Below are 13976 nucleotides of genomic sequence, written 5' to 3'. Positions count from 1 at the left end.
AACCACTGGACTCAATAAGTGGTAGGACTGGTTCTACATCATAGAGTCTGGATTTATGACATTCATGAGTGAATAGCAGCTTCTCCAAGACATGAACAGTCTTTGATTCAAAGTGAGCTTTCTTGTGCCTGAAGAGGGTCCTTTAAAGGTTTTCCTCGGGAACCATCCTCAGCCTTTCAAGCCCTGGACGTCCTTTGGCCAAAGGTCTCTGCCATTGTGAGTTCATGAAGGGATTTGGGGACGCCGGCCCCGTGCAGCAGCCTCCATTTGTTCACGGACACAGGCGGGCATTCATTCACCCACTCCTCTGGACATTCATCGAGTGTTTATTAGCGCCTGCTCCGTGCCAGGCACTGAGTGAAGTACCAGGGGTACACCGTTGACAAGCACGGGTGCAATTTCTGCTCTCCTTGCTCTTACAGTGTCCTGCGGTGAGGGTGATAATAAACCACACCCCAGGTACCTAATGACAATGACCTGAGAACTCTGAAAGCCTGATCCTAAGTGGGAGGCTGGAGATAGAATTTCTGGGAAACTAGCCTTAAACTGGGATTTGAAAACCAATAGTAAGCAGTATTTGTTGAGGGCTCATGACATGCCAAGTACTGTTCTCAGCACTTGACAGAAACCAAGGCTGATTTAATACCAACACAGACTCTGAGATAAGTACCGCTCTCATCCTCATTTGCACATTGGAGACACTGGGCCATGGAGATACGTCGCATACCCGAGGCCACAGCCAGGTGGGGGGACCGGATGTGAGTCCGGAGCCCACCCTTGTGGCCACAGTGTTCTGGTGGCTTTCAGATGGGTAGAGTTAATCTCTCGGGGGGTTTATGAAAAATTCTCTCCAGAAGTTTGTCTGCGGCAGTGTGAGATGGGCTTTGAAGGTGGGAATGATTTAGCACGTTTGTAGTCCTTGAGGATTTTAAGAGGAGTTTTGTGTTTTCTCAACACTTGAAGGAGAAAGAGGACCAAGGAAGCTTAAGGGAGGGTCTTACCATGAGACCTGGGAAGCCAGGGCTCCTCTGAACGTGCTGCCTCCTCCATAGCTTTGCTCAGTCTCCCCGCATCCCCCCAGGAGGCCCCTCGCTCCCTCCCGGTTCTGCAGACATGCTCAGGGTCTTCACAGCTCTGGGCCAGAAAACGCAGAGGACCCTTGAAGAGGTTAGCACCCTGTGGTTTCCAGATCTGCACTGGGCATGGGATGCACTTGTGACTAGACAGCTGGTAATTCTTCCTCTGGCATCAAATGAGGCTCATGGCCTCAGAGAGCCTTCTCAGATACGGAGGAGCCCCATCCTAGGAAATGTCTTATCTTACAGAGACTGAACCTGAGGCAAATGTGCTTCAGGACGCACAGCAAATCGGTGTCCGACATGAGCAATCAACCAAGTCCAGTGAAGGAGTGTCTTTTATTCTAACTAGGTCTGCACTGGAAGGGCGATCACACCCCATGATCTCACTTTATAAAATCCTAGGAGGGGGCTTCCCCGGTGGTGCAGTGGTTAAGAATCCTCCTGCCAATGCAGGGGACACGGGTTCGAGCCCTGGAACAGGAAGACCCCACATGCCGCGGAGCAACTAAGCCCGAGCGTCACAACTACTGAGCCTGCGCTCTAGAGCCCGCGAGCCACAGCTACTGAGGCCACGTGCCACAACTACTGAAGCCCGTGCACCTAGAGCCCGTGCTCTGCAACAAGAGAAGCCACGGCAATGAGAAGCCCGCGCACCGCAACGAAGAGTAGCCTCCGCTCGCCGCAACTAGAGAAAGCCCGCGTGCAGCAACGAAGACCCAACGCAGCCAAAAGTAAATAAATAAAATGAATGAATGAATGAATAAATAAACAAATAAATAAAAGTCCTAGGAGGGATTTTATAAGGGTCTGTCTTATAAGGGTCAGGAGCCTGTTAACTGTCTAGATCTACCCTTCAGTGCCTGTTGGGAGTGTTAGAAAAACACTATTTAGCCAATCATCACATGTTAAGGATCCAATATATTGTGTTCCAGCGTGGTCTGACCTGTAGACGTTCGGTTGGGGAAGTAACCATTCCCAGCTCCAGACATTTGATTTGTCAGTTACTATTCGGTACAGAGAAATGAGGCAGGTTGCAATGACCCTGCCGAAGAGGATAAGAAGGTTGAGAGTGTCTAGGTTTAAGTAAGTATCATCAGGACTTCATCAAGGAGTAGGTGGGGAGCTGGTGGCAGAGGGACACAATGGGAATGCGAGTAGCAGTGTCTGCCTGAGTGGCTGCAGAAAGCTATACACTGGAGGGAACAGGAGAACGCTTTCTGCACTTTGCAATGGATTTGCAGGGAGAGCTCCTCTCTCCCCAGACTGCGCCGTCCCAGCTGGGAATCTAGGGGTTGTGTCTCCTTTGAGCATGGCCTGAATCTCAGCCCCGTCTCAGAGAGGAGTGGCTGGTTAGCAGAGATCTCCAGCATTTTTTTCCCAGCTGCCTGACTTCCGTGTCATGATGCTGGTTCCTGCGATGGCAAAGAGGGTGCTTTAGGGCTCAACCCACTCTGTTCCTGGATGGGAATATCTCTCACGGGAACATTGAGGCTACGCCAACCTGGCAGATGGTTCTCCTGAAGTGTAAGGCTCCACCTTGCTGCTGGGGGGCTCCTGCCCCTAAGAAGAGATTATTCCTGGGGCCAGTTACTAGGGAAGAGGAAGTTCTAAGACTGGAAAACAGAACTAAGAAGGCAGAATGTAGTTAAGAGAGAGAGAGAGACCTCAAATGCTTTCCTTTGTTCAAGGCTACATTGTCACAAAGTTTAGTGAAGGTAAGAATTACCTGGGGATTTTGATAAAAATCAGGTTCCTGATTCCTGCTTGTTTGCAAGCATAAAGCACGTGATTCTGATGACCACACTTTCAGAAACACTGATATTGACACTAAGGGGCGGGATGTTCCAAAACGTGGTCCTAGGGGTAAAGGATGTTGAATCAGCACCCACCACGTTGACAGGGATGAGAAGAAGGAAAGCGCTAGCATCAGGAGGCTTCCGCCGCCGGGCACCTCCCCCGACGATGCTGTTACCAGAGCAACAGGAGCTGCAAAATCTCAATGCCTCGCTTGCTTCCACCTCTTTCTCCAGAAACTCAGTGTTTGCTCCTGAAAAAGCTCATCAACAAGGTGACCTGTTGGCTGCACGGGGAGAGACTGGCTGACATCCAATGTGCCAGACATCTTTGCTCTCCTGATGATTAAGGACCTCATATGCAGTGGTGCTCTTTGGTGACAGTCACATGGGATATAATTATTGTCACACGTGGGGCTCATTCTGCGAGGATTTTACATGTAACTTTCCCACACACGGTGTCGATACTTCCTCTAGTCTCGCTGCTTCCAATCTTCCAATCATCCAGCCAGATGGTCAGTTGCTGCCCAGGAATTAGTGAAGAACCCTATCTCTGACCATCTCTCCTTTAAGGAAGTTGAAGTTCTGCTCATTGCAAGGATTTTTTTTTTGTCCTTCAGGGCTACCCCTGACTGGGGCTATAATACCACATCAGTCTTCTGCCTTGTTTCAGAATCAACCTCTTCTTCTTAGTTATCTGGTCCTGAGGAACCACCTATGAAAAGCCATGGCCAGGAAGCTGCCACAGAGAACCAAGCAGGTCCAAGAGGTTTTCCAGCAGATACTACAGAAGCAGCAGAGTTTTTGTGTTTATCTCACTTCTGCCTTCCAAATCTCTCCTCGAATATTAAATCAGTGCCCAGGACACGTGTGCAAACTGAGATTCGGGAATAACCCCACAGTCCCACAGCTCCTCTATGCCAGTGGCTCTTAAACTTTTGATCTCATGACCTCCTAACACCTTCAGAATTATCTGGCGTCCCATAGAGCCTTTGTTTATTATGAGGGTTATAGCTATTGATATTACTGTATTAGAAACTAAAACTGAAAATATTTAATATTAATTTATTTAAATACAACAATAAATTTATTACATGCTAACATAACATATTTTTATGAAAAAGTACCTATATTTTCAAAACCAAGAATTAGTGAGAAGAATGCCATTGTGTCATAGTTTTGCAAATCTCTGTAATGTCCATTTTAATGGAAGATATATCTGCTTCTTCTATCGTCTACTACTTTCAGTCTATTGCAATATCACACATCGTGTAGATTCTGGAAAACTCCAGCGTATACTCATGAGTGAATGGGAGGATAAAAAAGGACATAATGTCTTAGTAGTATTATGCAAATAGTTTTGACCTTGTGGATCCCCTGGAAGGCTCCCGGGAACTCTGGGTTGTGGGGTGATGGGAGGGTACCAAGATCACATTTTGAGAATCACTGCTCTAAATAATATGCAAATTAAAGCAATAAATGACTCTGGTCATAAACATATCCTGCCTAACAGAGGGTCTTTGTGATAAAGCCCAACACAACAGCTACTGAGCAGGAATTTATAATTTGCAAAAATGAAGGACATGGTAAGATATATTCAGATACTCATATGCATACAACATAGATATATGATATAACATACATATATATTCATGTACGTAAACATGTTTTCTTTCTTACCTTCCAAATTTTCTCTTAACATAGCCTAGAAAAATCACTATTACCTGCCTCGATGATTTCTCTTACCTCCTCTGCTCGCAAAACATTATGAAACGAGCACAGCAACAGTTTCAGACCTGTGGATCTGTGTCATGGCAGACTTTCATCATCTTTCCTCCCTTTGGTGGGAGAAGGCAATTCCTGGGCTCTGCTTGCTTTGATTTGAAGAAATAGACGTGCAGAATCCAAGAGAAAGCCTTAGTTGCAGGTGTTCAGGTGGCCACGAGAGGGCAGCACCTGGGGGAACAGGGCAGGGCTCCATTGCCTTTTGAAACTCACCAGAAGCTTCCTAGAAAAACTGCAGACTTGAACTGTGAATTAGAAGCATCAGAGGATTCATGGTTTCCAGCCTACTGGGAAATTTTGATTGTCGTGAGGACCAAAATAAGGTTTCTACTTAATCCTTTTGGAAATATATCTATGATTTCTAACCTAATATATCCGATATTTTCCAACTGAACGCAGCTTATGTCTTTTTAGTGATTTCCACTGCCTTCTTCCTGAGGAAGTTGAAATGAAACTAATGTTTCATTTTTTGTTTTCAATCGTTAATATGAGGACTGCCTGTCTGACTTGACCTCAAAGTTCCTGCATCTTTTAATACCCATTGCATCAGACAAATGCCCGGATGTGCCCTCCCCACCTCCACCCCCACCCGAGCTGAGGGATGATGCTGGCTGGACCTCCATTCTTGGTGACGGAGACGAGACGTCGTGGAGGGCACTGGTGCTCCTGGTGAGAGGACGGCTTGGGGAACTGCTCAGCTCCAGGCTGCTCTGGATGTTCCAGGACCTCTGATCAAAGGCGACCATGGGGGTCAGCTCAGAGATATCACATACCCAGGGAAACATGGAACCCACACCCACTTGAGGAGTGAGGAAAGGTTCAAGTGCCTCTGGGACCACTTGGGACCAGATGCTCAAGACTTGGTGCCCTCTGGTGTTGCCCAGCCCTCAGCCTGATTTCCACAGTCCCCCTTAAAATCTTCATTGGTACGCCTTTGGGTCTTGAATGGAGTCCTGCAACATTGACGATGAAGCTGTCCTTGGTATCACAATGACACAAAAGTGCAGAGTGACAATGGCTAAGGCAGAGCTTCGTCTAAGCAAGTACTTCTTTCTAGCCTGGTCCCTGTAGCAGCAGCATCACCTGGGAACATGCTCGAAATGCAAATTCTCAGTTTCCACCCCAGACCACCTGCATCAGAAACTCTGGGGATGGAGCCCAGCAATCAGTGCTTCCACAGCCCCCCGGGATAATTCTGAGGCACACTCAAGTTTAAGAACTAGCAAAGCAATACTTAAGTGGTTTGTTCATGGTTGCAAAGCCAGATGAAGCTGGAAGTAAATGACCGAGAAAATGAAAGTGAGAATATAAAAAAAGAGTAAAAACAGAGAAGAGAAACATTTTCAAGCAAGTGTAGAGGAAGAGAGCTCCCTGCCTGGGCGTGTGAGAAACGATAAGTTGCACCTGCTCTAGAACATTGTCAGCAGTTGAATATCTATCCAGAGCTTTCCACCCTGCTATGGCAAATTTATCTGGCTAAAAACAACTCTTGGGTTAGTGACCTTTTATGCAGCTAATATTAGTCCTCTCATGGCCTCCAAAGCACACAGAGAAATTGGAGAACTGATGAAAATCTTTAAAGTCTACTAAATACCAAAGCCTTCCCAAACACTGTGTGCTTTTCAGGGTGAGTTGCTTTTTATTGGGATTTCAGATTATTGAAAGGTTATCTGCCTCCTGTTCCTATAGGGATTTAAATAAAACAAAAGAGAGGAGAACATGCTGTGATACGTGATGTGTGCTTTCTTCCCTCCACTGGCCGGGCCTGGCTGACTGCCGCTGTGGACAGTCAGCGGGAAGATTCCGAAGCGCTTCCCGAAAGGAAGCTGCTTCCCGATCAGCAGCTCCCCGCACCTGGAATGAGAACATTCACCGGCGTGAAGTGATACCTTCCAGGTCTTTGCAGCTCTCACTGCCAGAGGGGTGTGTGGCTGCCTTGTGCCTCAGTTTCTTTTTCTGGAAAGTGACCATTTTGGGGTGTTCCTACCCCAGACAGCCACTGTGCCCCTTCTGTTCATCTTTATTCCTTTTCTCTCCTCTCATTACTATCTGGCTCTTTTCTGTTTGACAGCTATCCCTACTCCTTGAATTTCTCTCTTGGATCCAGCAAATGGAGTTTTTTCTTCCACTTGTAATTTCCTCTTTTTCTCCATTCTCATTTCTATCTCACTCTAATTCCTGCCTCATTCTTCTCACTGATCTTGTCACCTCTTCCATCTTTGTGAGAGAGACTGTGCTGTTTTGTTTTGTTCTTTGTTTTGTTTTTTGCGGTACGCGGGCCTCTCACTGTTGTGGCCTCTCCGGTTGCGGAGCACAGGCTCCAGAAGCGCAGGCTCAGCGGCCATGGCTCACGGGCCCAGCCGCTCCATGGCATGTGGGATCTTCCTGGACCGGGGCACAAACCCGTGTCCCCTGCATCGGCAGGCGGACTCTCAACCACTGCGCCACCAGGGAAGCCCTATGTCCTACTTTTTAAATCTGTTCCTTTGTTCCCCAAGGTCTGTCCTTGTCCCATTATAGACAGCCAAAGATGAGTTACCCACTTTGGGGGATAAGACACTGAGGTGAGTTAGTTTCAAAATCTGAGACTAAGGTGGTGAATTCTTGACTTCTAAGATCAAAGTTACCATTCCAATGTAAAACCAAAAAGTTATGAAGGGGGATGCTATCTAGCGTAATCAATTTTTCTTTGAATCCCCTTCAGAATTCTAAGTGAGAGAATGGAGAGGAAAGTTTAGAGGAGAATCAGTAGAGATTACAAAGGGCTGTCTTTGCATCTACCCGCTTCCATCTGAGTCCTGAAGGTGGAGCAACGTTAGATATATGCTTTTCCTAAGATGGAGAATTCCAGAGCAGCAGTGCATCACCTGGATACCCACTTGGGCGTCAGAAGCACTCAGGAAGTTAGCCAAGAAAGACCAAAAGAGAGAGAACTGTGGACGCAAAGAAGCCTGGGGCTTGAGGTGACGCACGTGTATATGAAGCCCGGAGGCCGTGACGGGCACTTCAGTGGGAGCAGTGAGGACAGAAGCCAATGACTCAGCAGTGGAAGAGGTCACATCTAAGGGCTGGATGAGACAGACTACATTTCCAAAGATGCTAGAACAGGTGTGAGACAGATCAAGAGGGAGAAGCAGATGCAAACAACGGCTCCTGAAACTCAGGGTATGCGTCCCTTACCTCAGTTGCCATCTGGGGAAGCAATGAAGGGGGTAGGAGAGAATGTTTCAAAAATCTCCAAGTGACCTAGTTTTAAAACTCAAAGTGACTACATTAAGTTTCTGCAAACCAGGAAGAAAGGGGCTTTAATGTAACTTTTCTAAGTTATAGGAATATAGATTTTTATTCCCCGGCAGCCATGACCGTGAGACTTAACACTTGCCATAGAACATTGGAGGTCACGACTTTGTTTCTATAGATGAGGAAACTGTGTCCCAAGGAGAAAGATGCGTGACTCATGGTGACACTGCTATGTGTGGGCACAGCCAGGAGGACAGCCCAGAACTCCTGAGTCTTATTCCAGGGTACCCAGCATCACAGAGGGTTGCTTCCTGTGTCTATCAAACTCTTGCAGAACGTATCAGCCTCACAGATGTAGCAAATGTAAGAAAACATCTCTCTAGCTTTTTTTAAAAAAAATAGAACATACAGTTAAGCTTAGAAGCCAAATTTCACTGTCTCATGATGGTCAAGTAACAGGGGACATAAATGAAAATGAGCATTTTTGGCTAATGAATGTCATCTTCCTCCCTCCCTCCCTCCCTCTTTCTCTCCCTCTTGCTCTCTCTCTCTCTCCCTCCCCCTCCCCACCCTCTCTCCTTCCTACTCCTGACACATTTCTCAGCATACAGTTCCTCAAGGCTGGCTGTAACAACCTTAAATCACAGGGAGGCGTTCAGAAGACTCAGCTGGGATACAAGGGGGTGGCAGTTTGAGAAGTGGTGTATTTTGACAGGAGCGCTTAGGCATCCGAGGGGGAGAGAGACTGAGGAGGGGGGAGAGGCAGCCCAAATTTCCACCTTCTGATGAAGACGTCCCTGGGCAGCAGTGCAGCCCTTCTGAGCCGTTCCCTTCCACAGATGCAGAATACAATGAAGGCAGAGCACAGCTCAGAACGCTGTGTCTGGTACCATGAACCAGGTGCAGCTGACTCAGATCTCAGACGATGAGACTCATTCCTACCCAGCCAGGCTCCAGCGTTCCTGCCGGGGTTGACCAGATTCCAAGTCATCTGTCAGATGTCTTCCTGTTTGTCTTCCATTTGAGTCCCATTTCCCTCCGTGAAGCACAAGTAGAGCCGAGGTTCCTCAGTGTTCGTGATGCAGGGCTGACACTGGTTTCCAACACCATTGGTCTGTAGGTGGCAACTTGAACTTACGAACTGAAAGTTGAAACTCCCACCTGGAACTATGTCTGCTCATGCAGTCCTGGGGGGTTTCAAAGGGTAGAAAAGAGCAGAGGACAGGCTGCACCACCCGGAGTACCTGTTTGGATTTGTCAGACCTAGAGAATTTAGGAGCTGTTCAATAATGTTTCAATAGAGGCTTGATGGTTGTCCAGTCTTTCGGAGGGGATGCCCCCTGTGGGTTGAAATTTGACCCAGATGGATTCTGAATCCCTTTGAAGTATTAGAGGTTGTGATTCTAAATGGAGCAGCTGGTCAATAGCTGGGTGATTCAGGCTTCAAAATCGTGCATGGCTGAAGCACACAGAGTATTTTGTTTGAAACGGAGGACTGTTCTGTGACTGTAGAGTGTCACCCCAAGAATTGCCTCAGGGCTCCACTTTACTTTGGGTTGACAAGATTTCAATATCTGACCATTATGTTAAATACAATTCCTTAAAGCCCAGTACAACAATTTAAGTGTTTTGCCCCCTCCAAGTTTACCTAATAGTGTGACACTGAAAAGTCATCTCTCTCTCTGAGCCTTATGCTCACCATCGAAAAGGCAAAAGGCTTTCAAGCGTGTGATTTCTATGGTCTCTTCCAAACTTGACGGCCCACGACTGTCTGAAATCTCTATTGTATGGAATTAGAAATCAGCCTTTCTGGAACGAATTCAAAATTTTAAATGTTCATACTTTTTGGCTCAGTAATTCAGTTTCTCGGCATTTTATCTTATAGAACTAGCAAGACACACACATATACGTATACACTCACTGCAGCATAAATTAAAAACGAATGAACCAGGGAGAAGAGACTGGGGTTGGAAGGCTACACTTCAAGCTCAGGGCAGGACACTTCTCCCATCTTGTTGGTCTCCATTCCCACTTGAGAATCTATTCTTGCTGCACCTATCTATCCTTGTAGTTTGGGTGGGTCATAAAATACCTAGGACACGATGGAAAATCCGGGCTGCACGGTCGACTGATGTACCCCAGTTGGGCTTTCAGGATCTTCGGAGGACCAATACAGAAGTTGTTTCTCAAGAGGAGAGTAGGTATCTATGGGAGTTCCCTGACTGTCCAGTGGTTAGGACTTGGCGCTTTCACTGACGTGGCTGGGCTTCAGTCCCTGGTTGGGGAACACACAAGCCGAGGGGCATTGCCAAAATAATAATAATAAGAAGAAGAATAGGTGTCTACAGAGGAGGGCATACATTAACTCCAAAATCCTAAAAGTCTGCTCTGTGATGCTCTTGTGGTGCGTTCTGGAGTTTTCAAAGAGCATTCTTATTTGCCACAACACTTTCATGTTGTGTTATAACCCTTTATTATTGCATCTGTTGGCTCATACAATCTAAGTGGTAGAGCAACTTACACTGGAGCTGAATTTGCTGCAGAATCTTCTCTTGTCATGGTTCCCTCTTAAAACTGGCAGCCTTATCGTCACTTTGTAGGTGGGTCAATATAACACACTCAAAGTGGTCTGCGTTGACTCCAAATTCTAAAAATACCCCCCAGTGTTGTTCTCTTTATTCATGGTAGTTGTTTAGAGGTGCAGCAACTGGTCTTTCACCTTGAAAGGGATGTCTCAACACGACCCAGACTATTGAACTTCCAGAAACTTCACTGAGATGGCAAAAGTGAAAATTTTTTTTCTCACTCCCTCTAGTTTGCATGTTTCTGAGGCAACATGCAAGGCACCAAAAGTACTTACTGCTTCCTCGGAGTTCCCTGGTGGTCCTGTGGTTGGGATTCTGGGCTTTCACTACCATGGCCCGGGGCCTGGGTTCAATCCCTGGTCGGGGAACTGAGATCCCACAACCTGCATGGTGTAGCCAAAAAAAAAAAGGTACTTACTACTACAAGTTCATCAGCTCCAGCCAGTATAATTTTATCAATGTAATGGAACAATGTGATGTTTTTCAGAGTGTCATGGTGTGTCAAGAGTGTCAAGATCTCTGGAAACAACATTATGGCAGAGAGCAGGAAAGCTGACATAATTCCAAGGCAAGACTATGAAGGTATACTGATGGCCTTGCCAGGTAAAAGCAAATTGCGTATGGTGGTCCTTACAAATTGGCACGGAAAAAAGACTTACTTAGGACAGTAGCTGCATACCAAGTGCCAGGGGCTGTGTTGATTTGCTCATGGAAAAAGTGTGGGATATCGGCTACAATTGGAGTCACCACCTGGTTAAGTTTACAGTAGTCCATAGCCATTCTCCAAGATCCATGCAACTTCTTTTTTTTTCTTTTCTTTAAAAAAATTTTTTTTCTTGTTCTGCGTGTAACTTCTGCACAGGCTGAACATGTGAGTTAATGGAGATGTGATGGATATCACCATCCCTGCATCTTTTAATCCTTTAAGGGTGGCCTGGATCACTGTAACTCCCCCAGGGATGAGATTTTGCTTCTGGTTTAGCATTTTGGTAGGGAAGGGACATTCTTTTGGCTTTTACTTAGCTCTTCCTACGATAATGGCTCTTACTGGATCAGAGAGAGAACGTGGGGATTCTGAGAGTGGGCAAGTATATCTATTCCAAATACACATCCAAGAACTGAGGAAATGGACCACAGGTGAGTCCATACACCAACAAGTTCCACTGTGAGTCAAATTTGAGCTAAGACTTAGTCTATCACCTGATCACTATAAGCTCCTACTTTGACTTGTGGGCACAGTCACATTTTAGGTCTCTAGGAATATAAAGTCAATTCAGAGACAATGTAGAGTGATCTCCCAAAGACCTGGGTATTTCCTCTTCCTCAGTGTGCAGTCACTCCTGTATATAGCCATAGGTCCTAGGCAAAGAGTTAAGATATATGCCACCTGATTGTGGAGAAGTTCTCTGAGGTGTGGCAGACTGGGGCTGGGAAGGAGGAAGCTAGTCTTGAGGAGACTCCCTGGGAAGCTACACCCTGGAGTGCTACTTACACTTGCTAGGGAACCATCCTTTGTGGTGCTGAGGAGACTTGTTGGAGGCTGAGGATCACTGGGTGTCTCACATGCCACTGGAACAAATGTATAATGGCATGTGTCCACCAGTATAGCATCAGACAAAGTAGTTTCGCTGCCCTCTGTGCTCTGCCTATTCATTGTCCCCGCTAACCCCTGGCAACCATCGATCTTTTTCCTCTCTCCATAGTTTTGACTTTTCCAGAATGTCATATAGTGGGAATCATATCATATGTAGCCTTTTCAAATTGGCTTCTTTCACTTAGTAGAATGCATTTAGGTTTCCTTCATATCTTTTCATGTCTTGATAGCTCATCTCTTTTTAGCATTGAATAATATTCCACTGTCTGGATGTATCACAGTTTGTTTATCCATTTGACCACTGAAGGATATCTTGGTTGCTTCTTAGTTTTGACAATTATGAGTAAAGCTGCTATAAACATTCATGGGCAGGTTTTGTGTGGACATAAGTTTTCAACTCTTTTGGGTAAATACCAAGGAGCATGATTGCTGGATCTTATAGTTAAGACTATGTAAGAAATTAACAAACTGTCTTCCAAAGTGACTGTAACCAATGTAGGTTTTAGTTTATGGATAAGGAAAAGGGTTCATGGAAGTTAATCAACTAGTCCAAGATTGGAAGGTACCTGGGGATTTCCACTCAATGTCGTTCTGCTTTGCTCCTTACCCAGTGCTCAACATATGCAGGAGCATGGAGGTAAAGTCTGAAGGATGTGCCCTAAGGATATTGGATGGGTAAAACCTGGGCGTCACGTTTGTTGGTCACAGCGATGTGAATTCTCACCCTTCTCCCGCAAACCTGCTCTGCCTATAGCTTTCCTTGCCTCAGTTGAGGGCAACTCTATCCTTCCAGTTCCTCAGGCTAAAAACCTTGGAGTCAGCCTTAACTTCTTTTCTTCTCTCATACTCTGTATCTATTCTTTCAAAAAATCCTGAGGACTCTACCTTCAAAATATATCCAGAATCTGAACACATCTAAATACTTTCATTTCTACCATCTTGGTTCCAGCATCTGTTAGTGCTGGTTTTAATGATCACCCTATCTTCCTGATTGACTGATGACAATTGTATGTTATACATCTGATGTTTGGAAAATTTTTATGCAGATTAGCTTCTGGCTCCATACCTCTCAAACCTTGTTTCTTTTCTATTATCCATATACTTCCAAGGCCAGGTGCTGTAGGAGACCCTCATATCAGGATACCACCTCTAGTGCAACTTCCTGCCACGATGTCAGGTGAATTGGTACAGCGGGTGGTAGTATTCCTAGAAGCCATTCCTACAAAAGGATGACAGGAAATAGCCATGAACCACAGAAATATATCTACTAAACCCAAACTAAATGTATCTCCAACTCAACCTCTCCTTAGCTGGATCCTCAAAATGTTCCTTGTCCCTCCAGCATGAAGGGAAGTATGATGGAGGGGAAGTTGGAATGCAAAGAAATGGGAATCAACCAATAGCAATTCAAATATCTTGCTTTTTTAATATTTAAAAAATATTTATTTATTTATTTGGCTGCACCGGGTCTTGGTTGTGGCACATGGGATCTTCTTTGCTATGTGCAGGACCTTTAGTTGCAGCATGTGGGACCTAGTTCCCAGATCAGGGATCAAACCCGGGCCCCCTGCACTAGGAGCGTGGAGTCTTAACCACTGGACCACCGGGGAAGTCCCAAATATATTGCTTTTTAAACTCTTACAAAACCACATGACCATTTTTCTTCAAGGCTTCGGAAGGGGCCTCTGCAAGTGAAGTGTCCTGAAGTGTACGTTTCAGTAGCTTCCTGGTAAGTCAACTTGTGGGTTATTTAAAATTGCCACCTGCTCCCTTCCCGCAGAGCTTCTCCTCTCTCTTATCTGCTTTTCCTACTTCCATAGCACCACCGCTCCTTAGGTACTGTATAATTTACTTATTTATTATGTTTCCCGCTGCTAGATGTTCATTGTTTCTTGTGTCT

This window comes from Phocoena phocoena, chromosome 13, assembly GCF_963924675.1.
Source record: "Phocoena phocoena chromosome 13, mPhoPho1.1, whole genome shotgun sequence".
Taxonomy (NCBI): Eukaryota; Metazoa; Chordata; class Mammalia; order Artiodactyla; family Phocoenidae; genus Phocoena; species Phocoena phocoena.
This window is presented reverse-complemented; position numbering follows the sequence as displayed.